We start from the raw sequence: 6,508 nt of genomic DNA, 5'->3' as shown, positions 1-6,508 counted from the left end.
TATACTTTCCATTGATCATGTATATTTTATAAAGCACTCACAATTTACAAATTGTAGCTCGTTCAGTAGAGACGCAGGTGTACTATGTTGCAATTCCAAGGCATTGATATTTTCCATGATAAGTTTTTTAAAGTGAGTATATCACCTGAGGAAAAAGGCACACTGTGTATAAATAATTATACAATCTTATCTCCATCTTGTCAAAACTACAGAGGGCATTCTTATTACCATCTTAAGGTGCTGATGGGACTTTGGGTCCAAAATGCATAACATTATATCACACGTGGGAGCTCTTAAAGTACAGGAAGTAAAAATTATGCTATGCATTTTCTATTCATACAAAAATTTGAATCCTTTTTATATTATGAGAAACCACATCATAATGCAAGAAATATGAAGTACATCCTAAATTATCTCTTCAAGTCAAGCCAAGTAAAGTGAAGCTTTATTGTTAAGTGTGCAATCTTTGTAGGTTTGTTTAGTGAGTGAGGTGGGAATTCAAGAGTTGAGTGAGAGAGACACCAATTATCTCCTTAGCTGGGCTCAAGATGCACCACTGGCGCCACAACTCACCTCTGGTTTTTGTCACCAAATTGTCAGGCATGTACAACTTGAAGAAAACACACACTCGTGCCTCTGGAACACTCATTACGGTATCGTGTGCTCTGCCAAATTCCCCAAAACAGTAAACTGGGCATGCATCTGCATGAAAATGAAGATGTGCTAGATTTTTTGCAGCACAAATGTGTGCCTGTCTAAAACGCACACACACACACGCGTGCGCGCGCACACACACACACACACACACACACACACACATGAGACATTTAGGGTGCTAATGTAAGCCTAAGCGTTCTCTCAGCTTAAATGGTGTCAGCAGTAGTTCCAACGACAAATCGGTTGATGCTCATCATCTGGTGCTTCCCATCTGTCAGCTCAAGCTGGATGTACAGTATGTGTATTCTTATTAAATTTCTACATATGCAAATGTTAAGTGCATATGTACAGGGTGAAAACAGATAGAAAGAAGTCAGGGTAAATCATTTTCTTCTTTTTCCACACTCCTTTAGCCCAAACCCATGTGGAATGAAGGTCTGATATATAATTCAGAGCTTTACATAATACGGCTTGCCCCAGTTTGGAGAAATTAAGAGTGATGACTCTTTAATTCTCCAACATGCAGACAAACATCAACCCAAAAAGCACACATTTAGGAGATGTTATAGGTGGGTAAACGGCCAATGTGCTCTTAGTGTAAAGACGGGTCTGTGGCTATGTTGAATACTAATCCATGGTAGAAATGTACCACGTGGTATTTTTAGCATTAAACTACAATTATGTCAATTTTTAGACAATAAATAATGACTGTAAATCAATGTGATTACTGTGAGCACCAGCAGCCTGTACTGACTTGGATATGCTGTGTAGAAAGCAGAATGAGGACAGCGAAAACAAACATAGAGAGAGGCAGCTTTTGTTCAATTTTTTTGGCTTTCCAAAAGGGTTGTTACTTTTTTCCCCCAAAAGCTCTTTTACAGGCATTCCAAACTGTGCTGTCTCGTGGATGTGCAAGATTAAAACTGAATTTGCGGTTTGATGTGCCAATTACAAATTTACAGCTAAAACTGTTTGGCTTGTGGGACAGTCATGAATGAAGAGAGGAACAGTATCAGAGTAAAGATCTAACGTAACAGATTTTGGTTCAGGAGAAAAACAAGCAAATGTCATTATATGAGGAGAGCATCAAATTTTTTCAGCCTTTGGCATTTGACACTAGAGCAACCAAGCCGTCTTTACAGTTTTCAAACTTTGAGGTGTTATTACACACTGCTTATAGAAATGGACCCTGGCCTCTTGACGTTTCCTCGTTTTCCATATTTCATCCCATGGTGCACCTGTATGATCATAAACAAAATAGTTAAAAGTCCGTATGCGTTTAACTACCACACACCCTTCAATTTGACAGCTCTTCTTGTGTTTTGCACATTGTGCTGAGACTGCGCCACCGAGTTTTGTTTGCAACTAGTAGATGCACTGGTCTCCATGATCTATAAAACATCTATTAGAGTAGAGGAGGCATGGTATCTGGTTCAAAACAATAACAAGCCTAAGGATGAATTGCTTGGCTGATATGCAGGGAGTCTGAGTAAAAAAAAAAAAAAATGTCCCCCCTGCCCCAACAAAGAGTGGCCGTCATACTCATGCAGTTTTGATGCTACGAAAAAATAGCAGAAAGCATTGGAAAGAAGGCTTGGCCAACCATGCATTTATTTGGAATGTGGGAGGAAACCGGAGTACCTGGAGGAAACCAGTGTAAGCACAGGGAAAACATGCAAACTTCAAACAAAAAGGCCAGAGCCAAAATTGAAACCAACACCGATGCACTGTCCAGCACACTTGCTAACCAGTGCACCACCAATTGTAATAGTAATTGCTGCTGAAGAGCAATATACAGTATTTTTATTGTTATAATGATTTTCACCTATTTTACAATAACCTGGCTGAATACTGACTTGTAGTTCATACTATCGTGTTTACTTTAGCAAGGTAACAGAAATATTAACCCACTGATTGCCCGAATGCTCATCTGCAAATTAGTAAATCACCACCTGGGGCTAGGTGACTCTAACTTAAAGTGTGCACTTTTGCACTGAGTTTAGAGACCACATATACCTAGCGCTGCACATGCAAACTCGCTATGCTGGCATTGTTATGATTTCAATCATTATGTTTAGCTGGAGGGCACAAATGCAATTTCGAACTTCATATCAGCTGTCAGTGGAGGGTTGGCAACTTCTCATCTGCCGTGCTTACTTGTGTGGGCCTTGCTATGCTGAATGGTTAATCATGAAGAGTGAGGATGTTAAAATGACCCTAAAGTACTTTTTAATACCCTGGAACAACTTGGTACAATATTATTTGGATAGGTCTGTTGATCTTTTTGGCTTATTGATGGACTTATTGGTTCATGACACCACTGCATTTTATGGATACATTTGCGCTTTCCTTTTCCTATTGTGCCTCACCCACATTTTTTTCATCAGGTCAAGGTCTACTTAGTTTCATTTGTTTGTTTTACTTTCCATTATGCATTTGTCTTAATTACTGTGAAATAAATTTAAATTGTACCTCCAGTTAAACCGTTTTGAATGATTAGAAAATAAAATAATTTGGGTTTGTCGGTGACGTCAGTGTTTCGACTCCCGACATTGTTGAGTGAGTACACGGAAAAAATGGTCTGTAAAATGTACTCACTTTTAGTCAAAAGTTTGCACACCAAAAAAATCTGGATACATGATCAAGATGGATATGAAGTGTACATGAAAAAAAAAATGCTGCCTGGAATGGAAAGAATTTCCAAAGACAACAACACAATATGTTTTTATGACAGTCACTATTTTGTGACAGTGACAATTAACAATACACTATCTGGTGCTTTATCAGTCCATTCATCCATTTTCTATAAGTTGATCCTGTTCAAGGGAGCTGGAGCCTATCCCAGATGACATTGGCCATAAGGCTGACTACTGTACACCCTGGACTGGTCGCGATGATGGTAGAAGCAGAAGGAATTCTGACATCTCCAAAACCCATGTATCTGACAATTTACAGAAAAATCAATCAAACTATTCAGGAAAAGCTTCATCATGCAAAGAAATAAAGGACCACCTCCCAGCAAAACAAAGGATTTAACCATGGTGAAAAAGTGGCCAAGTCAATCATCGTACCTTAACTCAATAGAGCCATATGTCGCAATTGGGAACACAATGGCGGTGATCGGTCTTCATTTGGTGGTAATCAGGACATCCTTGCATTTCCATATTTGGTTCATGCTTACAATGGTTATGTGCCCTGGCGCTAATTGAAGCTTGATCTCTGCTGTCAAGTAGACACAAAGCAACTTCTCTGTTAGTGAGCTTTATGTGGACTGTCTTGTTAACAGTGGTCAATATCTTGGTCTTCTTGATGTTCAGGTGGAGTCCAATTGTATTTTATTGTATTTTTATACACAGTATTGTATTCTAAAAAACGTTTTAAACATTTTAAAATGTAAACGTGTCACAGCTCCGCTGCTCTCGCTGTGCTGGCCAGCTGACGTGCCCCCGCGGACCAGCGTGAGGGGATCCGCACAAGACTTCTATAAATTTATATTCAAACACTTTATTGTATTTTAAACACTTTTCATAAAAGTATCTCTGCAGCACCTGGAAGGATAGATTAGACTACGCAACAGTCCAAAATGGCGTATACCATGTGAGTGGGTAACGCCGTCTTCTTCGGTCCACAGCCTTTCTTGCAGCGCACCAACTAGTTCCTGCTCGCATAACAGCTGTACCCACTTTCTTTCGATTTTCTAATTGTATATACTGTATATATATATATATATATATATATATATATTCGGGTTTGATAATAGCCCCAATTCCTTGATTACAGTCAGCCCCTGGAGAGCCATGTTCAACATTAATGCAATTATTATGCAAACATATGCTAGAGTTGTTATTTTGTCACTACAAGGCCCTGTGGGCTAAAACGCTTGCCTGGTGCCCAGATGCTCATTTGTAACGTTTGTGTGAAAGGTACTAGAAAACAAAAAAAAAATCTAATTTAATGTAATTCTCCTGGGCGAGGTGGAAAACATTACCTATGGAGTGGAATTCGCCTGTTGTCCCAGGACTCTATGTAAATCCCACAGTCCAGAGTGGTCGCTTCATTACATACAATATATTAAAATATCCTTTAAATTATTGCAGTATAATATCACTTGTTATTATTCATCTTCTACTTGGGACAAATGCAGGGACTTTCTCCTGTATGGATTTGTGATTATTTCTTGTCTGGAGGAGGATGCTTTGCTCACTGAGAATCAGGAGGACTTTCTCTCACATACGCCGCCACATTAGTCATGTTCTTTGTCTCGGAGACGACGACGATGATCAAATCAAGCCTTGCTCTTCTGCTTGTACAGCCCAGCTTGTGTATGTTAACAGTAACCTCCCACAGTACGCTGCCAGCCCAAGGTGACACACACACACACACACAACACACACACACACGTACACACATTTCCAAGCATGTACGAGCCTGAGGTGACACAAATGACAGCTTAATTCCGGGTGAGTCAGCTTGACTGTGTCCTTGCTCAGACATGAGAAGGAGGCGGTGTCAGTTTGTGCTCATCTAAGTGTGTTTGTGTGTGTGTGTGTGCGCGTGTGTGTTTGAGAGAGAGAGCGAGAGAGAGCGAGAGAGCGAGAGCGCGAGAGAGAGCGAGAGAGAGATGCGCTTGTATGTGTTGGAAGTGTGTGCGTGTTTTTTTTGGGGTTAGTTTCATGAAAGTGCCATGAAGGGAAGGAAGTGTGAGGAAGAATCCACTGAACAAGAGAGAGGTTTTTAGTGACCTTGGAAGAATCGTTTGTTCTTGCCAGTGGCTGATTTTAAATACACTCATACCACATAATCCAGATTGTCGTCAGGGTCAACAGCAGGGACACAGAGGGCCCAAAATTCAGCTATAGAATTTGAGACCGAAAGGTGCACGAGCAATTCTCCCTGGCGTGCCGTGGTACCGCAATTAGTAATGAGTGGTGACAATGATTTTACATCATAATTTTTGTGGTTTAAACTAAAGAGACTCTAATGTTGTTCATCAAGCTACCCCTGTCTTATTGCACTCTAACTAAACCCAAACAATACCCGACCCACCATGCTTCAAAACGCGGTTGAACCATAAAACTATTTTGAGCTATATTATTTCTCCTTTAATGATGCTATCTGGATGTATTTTCCTTGAGGTTCTTATGTGATGCAAACAGACTACAGACAACAACTCCGGTGCAGAGGTATTTTCTTTCCCCCGAGCAAAGACTTTTTGATAGCTTATAAAGCACTGGGTGGGAACACTTCATTTGTGCTCTGTAGGCAAGTGATCTTGGCAAACACCTTTTTCCCAAAGTGACATGGCTATCTGTCCAGAAGACTAGCCCTCCAAGATAGATGCAGGTTCCTTTTAATCAACCTGTCTAGTGTGTAGATGAGACAACCCATTAGGCTGAGAAGGTTTTTTTTCTGCACTATATTAATCAACTTGGAAGTAACATATTGTCCAGAATGTCTTTGTGCTCTGAAAAATGAAGGCTAGGTGGGGACAAATAGTTCTTACGAATATTACCTCAATTAAAAGTCAGAGAAGATGGTACATATATGGGTGGATTGTATGTGATACAAATAAGTGGTAAGAAGCTTGGTGACCAAAACAACCATCAGACAAGTATTTCCTTAGCAATACACTGGAAAAGATAACAAAAATGTCTGGGCATGAACACTGATGCACAAATTGTGTCAGTAAGTTTGCATACCAAAATGCAGAGGTGCATGAAATCATTTTGGCAAGGGCCTTGAGCTCTGGTATACCCCTGTAGGAGTAATGGCCAATGTCATTTACCCTCCTTTTCTCTTATGTACCCACCCAGTACATCGTTACTGTATGGTTGAGTTACAACCAAGGCTA

The sequence above is a fragment of the Syngnathus floridae genome, chromosome 2 (assembly GCF_059516105.1).
Source record: "Syngnathus floridae isolate MCC-2025c chromosome 2, RoL_Sflo_1.0, whole genome shotgun sequence".
Lineage (NCBI taxonomy): Eukaryota > Metazoa > Chordata > Actinopteri > Syngnathiformes > Syngnathidae > Syngnathus > Syngnathus floridae.
Note: the sequence above shows the minus strand (reverse complement) of the source record.